Source organism: Diabrotica virgifera, chromosome 1 (genome assembly GCF_917563875.1).
Source record: "Diabrotica virgifera virgifera chromosome 1, PGI_DIABVI_V3a".
Classification (NCBI taxonomy): Eukaryota; Metazoa; Arthropoda; class Insecta; order Coleoptera; family Chrysomelidae; genus Diabrotica; species Diabrotica virgifera.
The window spans coordinates 318,766,738-318,786,171 of record NC_065443.1 but is presented as its reverse complement, the minus strand read 5'-3'; the positions used below and the strand labels follow the sequence as shown (position 1 = coordinate 318,786,171).

Here is a 19,434-nt window from a genome sequence, read left to right as displayed (position 1 = left end):
CATAAAAATAAACGGTGAGTTAACCAACAACATAAGATATGCCGATGACACGGTGATCCTTGCCAATAGCATAGATGAATTACAACAGGTAATAGAAAGGGTTAATTCAGTTAGTGATGAATACGGCTTGAGCCTAAACTTCAAGAAGACAAAATGGATGCTGATGAGCAAAAAGCAACAATCTGCTCGAAAGTTACAGATAAACAACATAAGTACTAATTGACCATGTAGAATCTTATGTAGGTATACCTTGGCACCAACGTAAATGCAAAATGGGAACAGGACACAGAAATTAAGTCGAGAATAGAACGAGCTAGAGCAGCATTTAACAATAGGGCTTTTCATTCACAGTAATTTGTTTCGAGCTGTTGTCATATGTCGTATCATCCGTGTATATTAATATGATACACAGATTATACTTACAACATATGAAAGAAACTCGAAACAAATTACAATCGATGAAAAGCCCTATATGAAAAAGCACCTCATAAGCAACGATTTATCTCTTCTCCTAAAAATACGTCTACTTAAAGGCTACATTTTTTCGATCTTACTATATGGTGTGGAGGCCTGGGCTCTGACAGAGACGCTCACGAAAAAATTAGAAGCATTCGAAATGTGGGTGTACCGACGCATTCTTCGTATATCCTGGAACGAACATGTCACCAACACAGAGGTAATCCACAGAATCGGAAAAGAGAAAGAAATCGTGAGCACAATTAAACAAAAAAAAATTGAATATATATTCTTTAACCACATTATTCTTCTTCTCCCAATTCCTCGCTTTCCGAATACTTTGCCCTGAAGGATTATTTTCAGTAATTTGTATTTAGTGCTGTTTCTCATTATGTGTCTGAGATATTCTAACTTTCTCCTTTTACTAGTATACATCACTTCTCTTTCCTTTCCCATTCTTCGTAGTACGGTCTCGATGGTTATCTTATCCGCCAATGATATCTTCAGGATTCGCCTGTATAGGTAGCCATATCTCGAAGGCTTTAAGTTTTTCTCCATCGCTTCAGTCAGTGTCTAGGATTCAACTCCGTAGTATAATATTGAGAAATATAACATCGTAGGAGCCTTACTTTTATCTTCAGTTTAAAGCTGTGGCTTTTAAAGAGTTTGTTTGTTTAAACTTAAGTTTAAAATTAGATAATATTCTGGTCGAAAAATAATAATTTTTACTTATACGAGTTATAAGAATGACGACATAAAACATAGTTTTGTAGTATATTATATTGGTTGATCTTTGGGATTGTTATCAACAGTATTTACAGCTAATAAGTTCTTACTAAAACGTTTATAATTACTGTTGATACTGGCTAATTTTAGCTAAGTCAAAGTCATTATATAACTAAAAAAAGAACTGTCGATTATAACGAGCAATTATTAAGTAAAATACCACTTATATCAGTTAACAAGGGTAAATTAGGATTTGAAAAAATGACCTTTTTCATGTTATTACGTTTTTAATCGGTCTGCAAGGCTTGTCTTTCATTTCAAAAATAAGTTTTTCAGGAGAAGAATTGATAAATATGACCTGGATGTAATTTAATATTTTTGTTGAGAATCAGCCACAAGTTTATTTGACGTTTCGATTTCCGCTTTGGAAATATTTTGTATTTTGAGAACGATTTCGGAAATGAAAATTTGGTAAACAATTTTTTAAACCACTGGCAGCAACGATATTGGCCTATATGATGGTAACTCAGTTGATTGTTTCCCAGCTATTATAGTTATTTCCGCTACCTTCCAGCATCTTGTTAAGTATTTAAGACTAATCGACGCATTTAATAAAATTATAACTAAACTATTGCTTTTCTGGGCAGCTTTTTCAAGATTTCTCCTGTTTGGAGATCATATCACGGCACCCTTTTTTGGAGTGATGTTTGTTAGTATTTCAGTTTTAAATTCTTTGGATTGTCTCTGTAATATTTTCATAATATATATTGTTGTCTCTGATTCTTGGTCAAGTTCTTCAATTGTAAAAATGTATACCATTTTTATTCAGTTGCAATGCGAAGGCAAAACAATCTTACTTTTCAATTAGAATACGGCATGCAATCCAGCTCTCTGAATCGCGATTTTCGATTCTTATTGGAATCTCATCGGAGAGAGCGCAGGCTTGTTCTCCATATCCTAACTGACCAGCACCGAGAGCTTTTTCCACGCATTGCAACTGAAACAAATAGGGTAGGTGACTAGCGTCATCTGGCAAATTAAAGATGAAGTTTTTCAATCCTAATAGCAACATTAATAATATTGAAAATATTAAAAATATTACTAAAAGATTTTTAAATTGAAAAACTTATTGGTACACTTTTCTGGTGACACTTCCAAGGCTTCTACAATTTGCAAGCCAAATGGATGCTGCAGTGAAGACACAGGGAAGGAATTCTACACTATGCAATTCACATCCTCGTCTGCAGCTTGGTAAAGTTCCAACGGAAAATGCACCTCGTTACTCTACGGAGTAATACGACTATAAAATAAAAATGTATACCATTTTTTTTTCAGTTGCAATGCGAAGGCAAAACAATCTTACTTTTCAATTAGAATACGGAGTGCAATCCAGCTCTCTAAATCGCGATTTTCGATTCTTATTGTAATCTCATCGGAGAGAGCGCAGGCTTGTTCTCCATATCCTAACTGACCAGCACCGAGAGCTTTTCCCACACATTGCAACTAAAACAAATAGGGTAGGTGACTAGCGTCATCTGGCAAATGAAAGATGAAGTTTTTCGATCCCAATAGCAACATTAATAATATTGAAAATATTAAAAATATTACTAAAAGATTTTTAAATTGAAAAACCTATTGGTACACTTTCCTGGTGACACCTCCAAGGCTTCTAAAATTTGCAAGCCAAATGGATGCTGCAGTGAAGACACAGGGAAGGAATTCTACACTATGCAATTCACATCCCCATCTGCAGCTTGGTAAAGTTCCAACGGAAAATAGTTACTCTACGGAGTAATACGAATATAAAATAAAAATGTATAACATTTTTATTCAGTTGCAATGCGAAGGCAAAACAATCTTACTTTTCAATTAGAATAAGAAGTGCAACACCCAGCTCTCTGAATCGCGATTTTCGATTCTTATTGGAATCTCATCGGAGAGAGCGCAGGCTTGTTCTCTATATCTATTGGGATTGAAAATCTCATTGAACATCTCCATGTTGCTATTAGGATCGAAAAACTTCATCTTTCATTTGCCAGATGACGCTAGTCACCTACCCTATTTGTTTCAGTTGCAATGTGTGGGAAAAGCTCTCGGTGCTGGTCAGTTAGTGTTAGGATTGGAGAACAAGCCTGCGCTCTCTCCGATGACATTCCAATAAGAATCGAAAATCGCGATTCAGAGAGCTGGATTGCACTCCGTATTCTAATTGAAAAGTATTAAGATTGTTTTGCCTTCGCATTGCAATTGAATAAAAATGGTATACATTTTTATTTTATAGTCGTATTACTCCGTAGAGTAACTAGGTGCATTTTCCGTTGGAACTTTACCAAGCTGCAGACGGCGATGTGAATTGCATACTGTAGAATTCCTTCCCTTTGTCTTCACTGCAGCATCCATTTGGCTTGCAAATTATAGAAGCCTTGGAGGTGTCACCAGGAAAGTGTACCAATAAGTTTTTCAATTTAAAAATCTTTTAGTAATATTTTCAATATTATTAATGTTGCTATTAGGATTTAAAAACTTCATCTTTCTTCAATTGTTTTCAGGCTAACGTTCAGTTCTATTCTGTTTTTTAATCCTGCACGAAGCCTATCCAATCCGTAGACTTGTTAGATAATGTTAGAGTCTCTCCAATTTGATAATAAAAATATAAAAGAAAATAGGAAAAAATTATTAATCCGTTAATTTCAAATTCTCTCATCCCGTATTCTACCGTCCATTGTGAATGATCTATTATTCTTCCAAATATAAAACCCCTCTAATATCCACTGGCATAATTCGTTATCATCCACATTTCAAAAACACCCAAACGATTGTCAGTTTCAAATAACTCGACAATTTTGCCTCAACTACCAGTTCCAATTTAAAACGTAATTTTTAAGTACGCCATGCAGATAATTATTATTTCCCTTTTATTTCAAACGATCTGTCACAGCTCTAGACGAGTGTATTCGTTTGATGCAACGTAAAGCCAGTAGATCATTTCTGCAAATTTATTAAAAAATCTTTTACGGGTGGTTTATTGCACTGATGCTAAATGTAATAGTACAGTAAAACCTCCGTTAACCGAAACCTTTTTAACCGAAACATCGTTTAACCGAAAGGGCTGAGTTTCAATAAAAGTAAATTTTTATAGCAAAACGGAAACAATTCGATGTTAATTTGTTAACATCGTCAACATTGCTTTCATACAGCTAAAGAATCGAATCAAATGAGGCAAAATCTCATGACGTTCTGGAAATGAAACGATGGAGAGATATTGCAGACAACATTGTTGTCAAAGGAAAACAAAAGAAAATAGAAGAAAAAACACTTTAAGCATGTTCATTTTCCTTAATTTTATTGTTTTATTCTGTATTTACATATGAAAGAAAACATTAAAAAATCACCTAATAGTATTTTTTAATAGCAACTTTGACCAAGAATACTATGTAACCTGGTACAAGAAGAATACAAAAAACAATGTTAGTTTTAACCGAAATTCTTATCCGGAACGGCCTCCCCCCAATTATTTCGGTTAACGGAGGTTTTACTGTATTTCAACGATATTTTGTTGTTTATTTGGATTTATATGACTGCGGACACTAAATCCATTCGCCAATTCAACGATGTTAAAAACTATGTTATTTTTTAAGTTGGATCTCATTCCTGTTAAATGATTTCACAATGACAATAGCTTTTCTTACATACAGGACAACGAGTGGAAGAACCACTATAAAAATCTACTGATATAACAAAGACCAAAATTCAACATTGATGGAGACGAACTAAAAAACAATGATCACACAGGAAGGAAAAACAGTCATAACAGACAAATAGATGAAACAAGCAATAAATTCGATAAAGAACAATAAAGCTGGAGGACCAGGAGGAATTGTGGGAGAGCTAATCACATACGGAATAGAGAAATTCAGAAGAATGATATCCGAATCACGGAAAGAGCAATAAATGGAGAGGATATTTCTAAACAATGGCAGGAAGCCTACATGGTATGGAAAAAGGAAATAAAAATAATGCAAAAACTACAGGGGAATAAGCGTCATCGCTACAATGGGAAGACTGTATGGCAGGATCTGCAGGAACAAAATAGAGAAAAATATAGAAAGTAAAATCGGTGAAGAGCTAAGAACAGAGATGCAGACATGGCGTCTGTAGACATACAAAGCAAAAATAGGTTTACCAGCTATCCTAATACAAGCAATGAAGAACATATACAGGGCAAATAAAGTATACACTGCGCCAAGAAACTAACGCATAACCTTAAAAATTTGTCGTTTTTGATGTCTCGAATTTCCTAAACCTGTTGTCTGATTTAAGTAATTTTTTTAATATGTTATAGCCGTATTCTTTAACAATATCGCTGTAATAATATTGTTGCTAGACAGGTAAATTGTCATTGTATACCGGGTGTACCATTCAAATTGTCATTATTTCTTAAAGTTCGCTAGTCCCTGTGGAATATTCTAGAATTTATAAAATACTGAAATTAAAACCGAACTATAGCCTCACGTTTTCTTAACATCCTGTTTTTTATTCATTCGCTTATGTAGGATAATAAAAAAGTTAGGTACCTACTTTAATAACTAGCCTTGTTTCTCATCAATACAGGGTGATTTTAAATAAGTATGGTAACCTTTAAGAAGTAGGTAATTCTGTATGAAAAAATAATGCACGTTTGCTTTATAAAAGCTTGTCCGCAAATGCTCCGTTTCCGAGATAGGGGTGTTGAAATTTTTGTTAAAAACTGACGATTTATTTATTGCTCTAAAACCGGTTGAGATATGCAAATGAAATTTGGTGGGTTTTAAGAGGTAGTTATTGTGCATTTTTTGACATACAACTAAGAATTTATGTTTACCATTGGCGCACGTAAGTGACATATTACCCGTATGCGCGCCAATAGTGAATATTAAATGGTGAATATTTCTTACAGTGATGCACTGTGAGATCACTATCATACGCGTAACACAAAGGGTTTGGGTTGCTTCTGCAGTAGGAAGTTTTTCACAAAATGGTTAACAAAATTGTCTGTCTTGACAAGGATGAAAACTAGGTAGAGATAACTATAGGTACTGTTAGTCAGGGTTGGCTTAAGAAGTATTTAAAATTAAAATATTTTTTTTTTCATGTGAAAATTGAACAGTGGTTATATAACAAATATTACTTTTTAAACATTTACAACACATACTGAGGTAATAATATTCTTTGTTGGCATAACAATAATATTCTTTGTTGGCATAAAAGCCACTTTAATGGCATTAAATATGCACCACCATATATGGGAGACGTCGCGTACATCACACTCCATTATTTAGAGGCATATCAGGAGAGGAGGTTTTTGCCCTAAATACGTTAAAAGCTCGAAACATGAAAGGTCGCTTGTGTTGAAAATGCGGAATAAAAAACTCACGGTGCCGCCACCAACGACTCAGGAAATTATACATTTTGTATAAGTGGCTTGGTGTTTCGGCAAAATGCATAAATGCAAGAGAATTAAGTGCCTGGGACGAACATTTATCACATGAAGAATGATATATTTTCAGGAGCAGAAGCTTTTTAACTATGGTTATTTATAGAAGTGCTAAATCTGGGGAACAAAGGAAACGATGCGAATAATTAAAAGTATGGTAATATAAATAATTATAAATAATAACTATATTCAAATTTTTTGTATTTATCTTCTTCTTTACGTGCCATATTGGCGACGGAGGTTAGCAATTATCATGTCTACTCTGATCTTAGATGCTGCTGATCTAAATAGTTTGATTGATGTGCATTCATACCATAGGGCTTTTCATGGATTGTCATTTGTTTCGAGCTTCTGTCATGTGTCACATAATATTATTATATCTACGTCATACGTCTTTGGTTTGTATCCTTAGAGTATGGAAAATTTTTTACCCTCTCCCTGGAGTGACCGCAACGAGCACGAAACTGAAGCCAAAACCAAGTTAGAACCAAACACGAGTGCCAGTGGCGTATCGCGTAGGCCAGAAGAAACTATATAAAACTACATAATTAAATAATATTGCTCGTAGGTTTAGTTCAATTTTCTATTTTTATTAATTACACAATATTATGCAAGGCTTACATAGAAAGATTGAAACAAATAACAGTATTTTAGTATGTTGAACTTTTATACCCACTCAAAATAAAACAGGATTAGGAATTAGGGGATGTGACGAAAGCAAACTTTTTGAATTATTGATTTATGATAGATATCTTTATTTCACATAGGTCGCAAAATTTCGGCTCCAATACTATATTTAAATGGGATTTATTTTTTCGAATTCTGAGAAAAAAGTTACAGGGGTGAAAAACTAAAAGACAATTTAGTGTGATTTTTATTTTCAAAGATCTCATTCAAAAGAAACTTTTTATTTATTCTGAGGGACTTTCAGCCCTCGGTAATAATTTAGTCTTTCATTCTGCGTTTAAATTTTTCAAAAGTATTACTTTTTTCAGTATAGGGCTTTTCATTCACAGTCATTTGTTTCGAGCTTCTGTCATGTGTCACATAATATTAATATATCTACGTCATACGTTATTGGTATATAACAATGATACAAACTAGAGACGTATGACGTAGAAATATTAATATTATGTGACACATGACAGAAGCTCGAAACAAATGGCAATAGATGAAAAGCCCTATAGGGCTTTTTATTCACATACCTAATATTAATATATCTACGACATACGTTATTGGTACATAATAATAATACAAACCAAAGACGTATGACGTAGATATATTAATATTATGTGACACATGACAGAAGCTCGAAACAAATGACAATCTATGAAAAGCCCTATTGGAAAAAAATGAACACCATGTCAGTGGTAATATTTTCCAAATTGAATATTCGCTATCGTTGTCGTACAACGCACTCAGTCGAACAGAATGTGCTGACAAGACAGCGGCAATTTTAGATATTTGACACGGCTTTAGGAATAATAATAACGTTTGATCCAAAATTATTGTCACCATAGGTGGCTCTCAACGACAGAGATAGATATACAGTGCATGTCTGTTCTTAATTCAGATATACTACTTTCCAGTTTACGTCAACTTTGCAGTGCACGTCAACTTAACAAGAAAAGTTAGGTTATGTAGAGATGTTGGTGATGGACATATACAGCATCCTGTTTGATTTTATTTATTATTGTTACTTATAATTGTGTTAATTCTTTTTATTTTAGATTAAAGTTCTGTGTTAAAGGTTTTGACTGATTTTTTATGTTTTATAACGTTAATCAAAATTAACTGATAAAAATTCAAATTAAAACAAGACATACGTAATTTTTTGCACGGCTAGCTTTGATCCAATAATTGTGTATCGCTCGTTATCTTGAGTTGTTTATTAAATAATATTGATAGTGTATTGGCTAAATAATTTAAGACGTGAAATTAATAAAAAGTTATTTATTGTTTATTATTTATGGAAGATCCCAAGCAGAGACTACACCAGGATATATATTGTGATATAAGCATTTTGTTGTTAAAGATATTCAAAATTTATCTAAGCGTTCCATAGTAACAATATATTATTAAAAAAATCACTTTTCCTCTTTTCTCGATTAAGTATTATCGTTTATGGCATAGTATATAAATTATTATAATCACTGAATACATAGTTAGTGAAAAATTATCATATTAATTAATTGAATTAATAATTTAAGCGATGATACAAGTAACAGTTATCCAAGAACATTCAAAAGTCATCTCAAGTTAATGGTGACAATGTCATTGTCAAGTAATGTTTATGTACGTATCCATACCAGTGAAAACTTTACTACATATAATTTGCCGTGTAAAAAAAGAAAAAGTAGAGATAGCCGTAAAATATTTGCGCCTGTGCTCTTAAATAATTTTTTTACATATAAACAAAATAAAATCAAGCAATAAAATGTTTAACAACAAAAAAAGTCAATAATATGTAATAACAATATACGCTGTTAATTCCATTTTCGAAGTTGCCACAATATATTTTATGATTTCATTTATTTCGTACCGTTTCGTACCTACACCACTGGTAAAATGGTGATTTTTTATGTTACTTTTAATTTTACATGTAAATTTTTCTCATTTTATAACTTAACCATGTAATTTTAATTATATAATAAGGTACATTGAAGTGTTAATTTTCAAATTATTAACCGTTTAAGAGGCAATATCTAAGAATGTAGGAGTATTTATTGAATTTTCATCTACGCACACATAGCAGAAATATTTATTTACCTGTAAAATGTAATTCCACTTATTTCCTGCTGCTGTCGCTTTTACAACCGTAAGCCGAATACATCACCACTATAAAGAGTTAAAAAAATTGCTAGTTTTCACTCAGATATTGCACAAAAATCACCAATAAAACAAGTGGTGTCAAATCTCAATGAGAACCAACCGTATTAAAATAAGGATTCACTTTCGTTCGAAGAACAGATTGCGTGTTAGATCTCCAGAGAGGGAAAAAATTTCCATGCTCTAAGGTTATATCAATAACGTATGACGTAGATATATTAATATTATGTGACATATGACGTAGATATATTAATATGATGTGACATATGACAGAAGCTCGAAACAAATGACTGTGAATGAAAAGCCCTATTCCCTCAAGTTACGCAACCATGAGATTTTTCTCCTTCCTACACTTATCTTGCCCTGGTGTGGGCCATGTTATTATTCTGACCAATAGAAAAGGATAAACAAAAACGTCGGGTGTTCTCAGATACCAACAAGTTCAACACGCAGAATAGGCGATGCAATAAAGCACTAAAATCGGCCTTACCTCCGAAAAAAAAAACGAAAAGACGGATCTTAATAATTCTTTTTGCATTCGATTCGTGAATGCGCCAGGAAATTTGTGACCCCGAGCCATGATATATTGTTGAAAAACTGCATACAAAAAATGCATTCTTAAAGTGCATCTCAAATAGACAATAAAAAAAATTCAGAACTCGTCAATTATCGGCGGAAATGAGTTCAATTTTGTTACTCGGGGGTTTTTGGGGTCGATGAAAACGAATATCACATTGGAAATGATCTTCGGAGTATCTGGTGCCCAGGATACCTATTGTTTACCTCGTCTTCTGGAGTTTTCGGCAAATTCATTAAAAAATTAGTCAAAAATCATTATTCACGAGATAAACTTGGGCACCAGGTATTCCGGAGACCACTTCCGATGTCATATTCATCGTCAGAGACCCCAGAAACCCCCGAGTAATGAATTTTGACAAAGTTTTTAATGAATTTGCCGAAAGCTCCAGAATACGAGATAAACAGTAGGTACCCTGGGTACCAGGTACTCCGTAGATCACTTCCGATGTCATATTCGTCGTCAGCGACCCAAAAACCCCCAATTAATGATTTTTGGCTAGTTTTTTAATGAATTTGCCGAAAACTCCAGAAGAAGTAGGTACCCTGGGCATCAGGTATTCCGGAGATCACTTCTGATGTCATATTCGTCGTTAGCGACCCCAAAAACCCCCGAGTAACTAAATTGAACTCATTTCCACCGATTATTGAAGAGTTCTGAATTTTTTTTGTCTGTTTCAGATGCCCTTTAAGAATGCAGTTTTTCAATATTATATGATGGCTCTGGTTCACAAAGTTTCCTGGCGTATTCACGAATCGAATACAAAAAGAATTATTAAGATCCGTCTTGTCGTTTTTTTTTTCGGAGGTTCAGTGCTTTATTGCTTCCACTAAAACTGCTGAGTCCACAATAATGCAGGTGGGTGTCTAGATGTAATTCAGAACTTCGTAACAGACAGTCTCACGAATTTCACTCGCCAGAAAAATAACAAATCCTTTGTCGGCCGATTAATTACTCAAGTTTTAGGTAAACATCAATTCCAAACATGAATATGCACTTTCTATCAGGAATAGACAAGCTTGAGATCTTCTATATACCAGGGTGGTAATAAAATTAGTTTTTTAAATTCAGATACAATTTAGGAAAATAAAAGGGTAGAGTGATAGTGTTTTTGGCACCGTTTCAACCGATACATTCCTATCTTTTAATTGGTGGTATGCGTTGTTGATACTCTGAATTAATGGATTTTGGTTACAATATTTTTGTTGGATGAGATGGAGGATAGTGAGTCAGTGCAGATTGTAAGGTTTTTGCTTTTGTTGATTGGACAATTAAGTGCTTTCATGTTAGCATATAGTTCGGCTGTGTAGATGTTACAGCAATATGGAAGACGGTAGGTAGCTATAACTTCGTTGTTGGTAGTGACAGAAGAACTAACGTGATCTTCAACTTTTGAAGCGTCTGTGTAGATGATTGAGTCATAGTGTTTGATGTGGATGAGTTCCAGGAAGAATGACTTTATGACGGAACTAGTAGTTAGTTTCTTTTTTGTTATACGTTGAAAAACTGGTGTGTATAGTGGGCATTGTTATTGTCCATGGTAAAGTATTAGAGTATGAGATTGGAGTAGTACTTTGTAAATCTCTATTACCTATTAGTTCCTTAAGAATTATTTAGGATTTAACAAAGCTAACTTTTATGTTTTATCTCAGAAAATACAATTCACATTTGATTACGTTTTTGATTTCCTTCCACAGCATCCGGTATATATTGTAATCAAATTTACACAAGCTTCGTTATCTGTGCCATTTACACGATTCGCATCTGTCAAATTGCATAGAGACAGGAATGATTATTAAGTGCATACGAAGTAGGTACCTACTCTAAGTAGCCCCGTTCCGTCCCCTCCAGCAAATAACTGTCGACGACGACGACGTAATGGAACAATGCAAGTCACGACCCAGTTCTACCTCTCCACAAATATTAATGGAATCGATTGTGGATTGTCCACCACGACTTTGAATTAGCTCTAATTAAGACAAACTCTACCATAAAATTGTGCTACCGATTTAATCAGATCTGATTGGTTTACACTATTAAGCCGGTGTATACAAGATTCAAATTGTTTGTGTAATCAACTAAGCAGTGGATTTCTCTAATACTAATAGATACGTGAACAGATTGAAGCTTGCACATTTTTGTTTTATTACATAATAATGTTCATAATAATACATAATAATGTTCATAATAATACATAATAATGTTCATAATAAATACATAATAATGTATCAGTTTCGTTTAAAAATAAGATTTCCAAAATTTTACGCCTCAAAACCCCATCATAGCTTAGAAGCACAAATTTAAAATCTTCTATGTATTTAAATCATTTCAAACGATCTAAAAAGCGCGCGAACCCTTGTGACGTCATATTTTGATATTTTGTATGACATTTCTCATTTGTTTCATTTAAAATTACATACAATTTTGTTTACTTTGGAGCCTAACACAGTTTTTAAAGATATAATATTGAATGTGTTTTTACTATGGAAAATAAAAGTAAATACTATAAAAGTGTTGTTTCCCTAATAACACCAAACATTCCATGTATGTTCCTAGAATGTACACACAGGATATTGGAAACATTCCTGGAATGTCCTCAAAAGCACAAGAATGTCCCCTAAATGTCCCAGGAAAGTCCTCTGTCAGCATTTTAAATATTCCTTGAATGTCTTGTTGGAACATTCCATGAATGTTTACGAATGTTCTTTGGACATTCACAGTATATTTTTTATACATTCCCTGGATATAGTCGCTGATGTGACATAATACCTCCGATTTGTTTTTTCATGAGTTTTGTAAGAGAGACAAAACTTTTTTTACAGTTACCTATTTTCATATGATATTTTTTGACATGTTTTGTAGTAAATTCAACTATGGTTTTTTTCATGAGGATTTTTCAGTGCGTCACAAATGATAGAAAAAAAGGTACAGTCGGAAAAATGAAAGAATACCCATGAACGAACATTAAAACACGCTGTATTTTCCTGTCACCGTGTCACAAAGAAAATTGCCCAGCGCAAGTACATGTAATAATAATTATTACATGTACTTGCGCTGGCCAATTTTTTGTATGACACGGTGACAGGAAAATACAGCGTGTTTTATATGTTCGTTCATGGGTATTCTTTCATTTTTCCGACTGTAAGTCCGTGATAATATACATTTATAACATTTATTCTAATATGACATTTTAGATAAATCTGACAGTTGTCAAATTTTATTTGAAATTGGGCATAAAACAAATCAATTGTCTTTATTGCATTTATAAAATGGTATTTTCTTTGATTTGTATAGTCTTATAAATTGTACAGATTATATTCGTAGATATATTATATAATTAGTAAATACATTTTTTTCTATTATAGCGTTATCTATCGACAACTAGAATAATCACCGAACTAGAATAATTACCAAAGTAATCACCGACGTGCCTTTTTTCTGTCATATACAATTTAATGCGTTAGAAAGAAATCGAAAAACTGTGACGCACTGAAAAATGCTCATGAGAAAAAGCATATCTATTTACTACAAAACATGTCAAAATTTACATCTGAAAGCAGGAGATGACCCTAAAAATGCTTTTTCGTCTCTTACAAAATTCATGAAAAAGCAGATAGGAGGTTTCGTCACATCACCGACGATATACCAGAAGTATATGTGGCCATATTAAATAATACATCCTTGATAAATATAAACATTTTTATTGCACAAAATCTTGTCATATATATTTTTTTAAATCATCACTACGATGATGATTCATTGTATTGAATTATACATTACAATTACAAGCTGGTCATAACTGACCAATGAGCAATTTTAATTTACTCTAAATTACTAATGTTCCTTAAAATGAAGAGCTTGCCCCATAGCGTCTCTTATCTAATCTAACAAGATCGATCACTATTTTAACATACACAGGCACACAAACACTATGCTCTGTTTTTCACTATCACCTATCACTCAAACTAGTTCAAAAGGCTTTGTCCTTTTCAATTTTCTAGTTTGCCCAGTAGAATCGAGGAGCTGGATTTCCTCAATATTCTTATAGGTACTTATGAAGTTGTTGCTCCTGACTTCCAACTTTAAAAATAAATCCAGCTGTAAAATATTTATGTGCCTGAAGGCTTTTGTATGCTTTCATCTGCTGCTAAGAGTAGTAACTGTGAGACTCCACCAGATATGTATAAATATCTATAATAGTAATTTGGTGGAATGCACTTTACTGTAAAATCCAATTCTGACTGAATTGTATATGGATCTAAATCCCCAATTATTTTCAGCTTATACAGTGGCGTCATTTGATAGGATCAGGGGAGGCATTTGCCCCCCTGACACTGAAAATGACTGAAATTTACAAAAAATACATCAATTTTGATCATTACATCATTATAATGTATTGTATATATAATGCTTGCCCCCCAATCAAAATTTCAAATGACGCTCCTGGATAAATGTCAGAGAAAAATGAACGGTCAATAAAAAATTTTTCCCCTACCTTTCTCCAACCCAACATCTGGAGTTTCCAATAATAATTTCTTTAAATAATCACTTTGCATTGTGGTAAAGTTTATAAAGTTCACAAAAAACAGCAAACGAAATCCAAAATAGACAAAATACGACGATAAACAATGAAAAATAGATATTACAAACATAACCTCTGTAACTGTAACTTTTTGTATACTATGCCAACCAGAAGTCACGTGCCTAATACATAGATACACGCACGGCAAATCTGAAAATGAACGCAAATTGAATAGTAAATGGCCTCTCTTAAAATATAGGACATTGGTAGTATGTTCATAGAATGTCTTGAGGTAACATTCCACCAATATTTTAATCAGATGTTCACCGAATGTTCCTTGAATGTTCAGGACATTCAAACATTACTAGAACTTTGATAGTACATTCCTGGAATGTTTTGTGTTGTTAGGGTTAATACTATTCTGTTAAATTAAAACCATTGAAACCCCCAATAAAATATTTATTAGATTACCAGTCGATAAGAAACGGAGTTTAATAAGGTGGTTACAAAGGACATTATAGTTATTAATATTAAGGTACCAAGGGTATTATACGAATAATAACGCTTGAGTCAATGGTGTGTCAATATACGTTGACCGAAAGCGTTATTATCTATAATACCCGTGGTGCCTTGAACGTTTAATGTCCGACTAAATTATTCTTTATATGCAAAAAATTTGAATGAGTTTGAATTAATTAGTTTTCAAATAAGTACATTTACCAGCAATAGTTGTAACGTACAGTCGGAAAAATGAAAGAATACCCATGAATGAACATATAAAACACGCTGTATTTTCCTGTCACCGTGTCACAAAGAAAATTGTCCAGTGCAAGTACATGTAACAATAATTATGACATGTACTTGCGCAGGCCAATTTTTTGTGTGACACGGTGACAGGAAAATACAGCGTGTTTTATATGTTCGTTCATGTTCTTTCATTTTTCCTACTGTAATTGTGGTAACCATAGTTTTACTTAGGTTGTTATTTGTCAACTTGACAGTATTTAACTAGTTATTTAAATTTAATGCCCTAGGGCGTTATTTTTCAGAATAACGCCCTAGGGCATTATATTATAATTAACTGACTTCGAAATCATCTCATTATTTGTCAAATAATATACTAGTCGGACATTAAAGACATTTTAGTTCATTCTCAAGGTCTTCATGGATGCGAAGCTAATTCTAACGTAAGAATCTGTTGTTTTATTTTAATCTAATATCTGTTGTGTGCTTAATAGTTTTTTTAATAAATCAAGTATATTTTGAACAAAAAGAACATAGAACTTTTGTTAAAAACCTATACCATATACCTAATATAAATTCTGTGAAAAATTTTCATTCTTTTGAAAATATGTGGCCACCTGGCCACCGTAAACATATTTTTCTATTCTCATACTATAATATATCAATTATGATTTTACTACCTGTATCAAATGAACTTCATTATGATACAGATTTTCATTACGATACAGATTTTTAACCAATAGAATCGCGATATGGCATTCGCGATGAAGGTGGCACACGCGCAGTGGCCAATGGCGAGTCAAATACATACGCTTTGACAGTTCTCAATATGTAAACAAACTGTCAAACTGACAAACTACTTAATTTGCTTGCGTTACAAAATTAATAAATTTGAATATATTTTTGTTGTGAATGATCATAGAAAAAATCGTGTACACAACTTGCATTTAATTATCATTATGAAGCTCGTACTCTATACTAAACTCGCCGCTAGGTGGCTCGTTTCGTATCCCTCATACTCGCTTCATAATGACCATCATTAAATGCTCGTTGCATAATATACTATTATAATGGATAAGTTATCAGACAGCCCTTTAGAAAAACCCCTTCGGTTATTTTAAAAAACTTGTCTTAACCAAGACACTCAAATATTATCAAATATATTAAAGATTTAAAAAACTGAAATACACCATAAAATGATTACAAGTAAATGAATATAAAACATAATGAATTAATGGCGCCGAGTTTAAACATTACAATAATATGACGTCACGACCAATGAGGGCTCGTTTTGGGCTGGCCGCTATAATTTGAAATTTCTCTCGATTTTAATCGTCTTTAGGGACCAAACGAAAGACAAAAACAACTTTTTTTCTTTTATATATAATTAAATTATGTTCTGTTGTGATTTATGGCATCTTTCTCAAATTAAAAATTTTAAAAGTTCCCTATTATGGAGTAAAATTAGTTTATTATCATACATTAGCTAGATATTCTATTCCTGTTCTGTCCTCATCTAGTCAAATATTAGTTTAATAATGATTGAAAAAGAAGAAAAAGGTGTCAAAAGCAACCTTAATTAGTCGGTTCCTGTCAGTGTTAATCAGAAAAGGAATTTGCTGATCAGATGATTTTGTAAGCAGAATAATTATTAAACTGAGTAAGTGTTTCTATATTTCTGAACTTTTTAGCGATAACAGATTTGCCTATAATATTTAAGTGATGGATTCTACCGTTACTTCATGGAAGTTCATTGTATATATTTATGAATAAAACACTGAAACTTTTATTTTCTACACATCCACATAATTTATTACAACTTATTGTCACTACAGCTGTTTCGGCAGACTGCCTTTCTCAAGTGGTGTATTTTTACTATGCATCTATACTTTAAGGTCTTTAACTGAATATGTTCAGGACGAGTTATCTCAAGTTGATTATTCAAAATTATTATATCTGTAATGATGATCAGGCCACTGCTTATTTGGGACGATTCTGAGAGTTTGTTACCTATCCGTACTCTAGATCTACAGTCATTTACATACACATCTTTTTTTTTCTCTGATTTTGGCCTTGGTTTATGTGTAGTGTGTGTGATGAGTAAGTGTCCTGTTACTTTGCAAAGTCGACGTCATTGTCTTTGCAAAGAGACGCTAATTGTATCCGAACGTCTACACATATCTTAACAAGCTGGATAAGTTTTTTTGGAACTGAAAGTTCTGCCATTGCATTTCACATCTGATCCCTTCTAATGCTGTCGTGCGCTTGTCAACTAATGTTGTACTAATGGAGTATTGATCAACGATATACGATATGCTGATGATGGTGTCTTAATTTGTGACAACATAGTCGATCTTCAAAAACTTGTCACTATAATCGGAGAATTATGGGATTAGAGATTAATACCAAAAAGACCAAATTCATGATCATCTCCAGAAACTTGGATGCACTTGAAAACTCCATCATAACACTGAATACCAAGTCCATTGAAAGAGTGAGCAAATTTAAATACCTGGGAACGTGGCTTTTTGAAGACTGGATATCGGACAGGAAATTAGAATGTCGCATTGAGGAAGCTCGACAAGCTTTCGTAAAATTCAGGAAGGTACTGACTTGTTCAGAGTTCGATCTTCAGCTGAGACTAAGGTTTACTATGTAAGTGCTACGTATAGTCGGTGCTGCCATATGGCGTAGAGGGCTGGACACTCAAAACGATGGATATAAACAGATTGGAAGCCTTCGAAATGTGAAAGTCACAAATGTAGATGTACTTAAGAGAATCAACCAAGAACGCCAACTTTTCGAAACCACCAAGAAAATGAAAACGGCATGTCTGGGTCACATCTTGCGAAACGAAGAATACCAGTTCCTTCAACTTATAATCGAGTGTAAAATTGAAGGCAAGAGAGGAATAGGACGCAAGAAAATGTCCTGGCTCCGAAATATAAGGCTATAACGATAGGATGGACAAGGGGTCATGAAGGCTGAACCAGAAGGATCAGGACGATATTATCCTTAGATGGAATAAGGAATGACCAAAGATGGAAAGGTCCAATCGCTTACATTGACGAAACAAAGGCCGCGTTGCTCAGTCGGAAGAGATGTGGGCATGGTTCTTTGGGTTGGGCTTCTGTCACAATGATAGATGTTAAGTTAATAAATAATGGTATGCGAATAGAGCTAATGGAACGACGATAGACAAAAGATAAATAGATAACATTAACTGATGGTTTGACTCATGGACTCGAAGAAAACGTAAATACTGAATACACAAACGAAAATATTGGGCGCCATTAAATTTTAACCGTTTTAAATTTACAAAGGCACAATTAACGATACGTAACGCAACAAAGAAATTAGTAACTCTACTACGAATGCTACAAAAGAAAAATTAGCAACACTGCTACGACAAAACAACATTGTTCTTAGTCTTGAGCTGTAAATAATTAAATAGAATACCACATCGTGCACTTTAATAGAACATTTATTAAAAACTCAATTGAATCTTAATATTAACATAATATATGCAAATGAAGCGTAATAACGTCAACCACAAAAATAAAAATTACACAATAATCATTTAAAAATGGTTAACAAATTGCATATAAACTGGTGTATTCACCAACACAATAAAACCAACAAAATACGAAATGTAAAATGTAAGTGAACGAAAACCATTATTAACTCAAAAAATAAACTGAAGTTACTCAAAAAAAAAACAAAAAATTCGATACTCTAAATAAAACTTATTCTTACCGTTCACTTACAACAAAAAAAAGAAAGAGCTCTTTGCTTAAACCATAAATCTAATACTTAATAATACTCAAAAAAATTTACATGATGAAAATGTCTTTTATTTAAATGTTAAAAATAAAAAAACAAGTGACCGGCATATACGTAAATGTCACTATTAACACTGAAAATGGGCTAAAACTGTAAGTCAATGAACTTATCCCACGGAAGAAACACAAACATAAGGTCCTTGCTCTGGACACGCGAGAAGACATCTCAATACTTCTAATAATGAATGCGTAACTTACGTGAAACAGATGTAGAGGATGCCCTTACAGGCATTCCTTGTCTAGGCCAGGTCATTTACCCAGCGGC

General features: G+C 33.3%; 1 protein-coding gene across 2 annotated transcripts in view; it reads left to right on the top strand.

Moving 5' to 3' along the window:
* Positions 1–19,434, top strand: part of LOC114332654 (beta-1,4-galactosyltransferase galt-1) — a 226,806-nt gene that overhangs the window by 46,795 nt on the left and 160,577 nt on the right. The window lies entirely within an intron of this gene.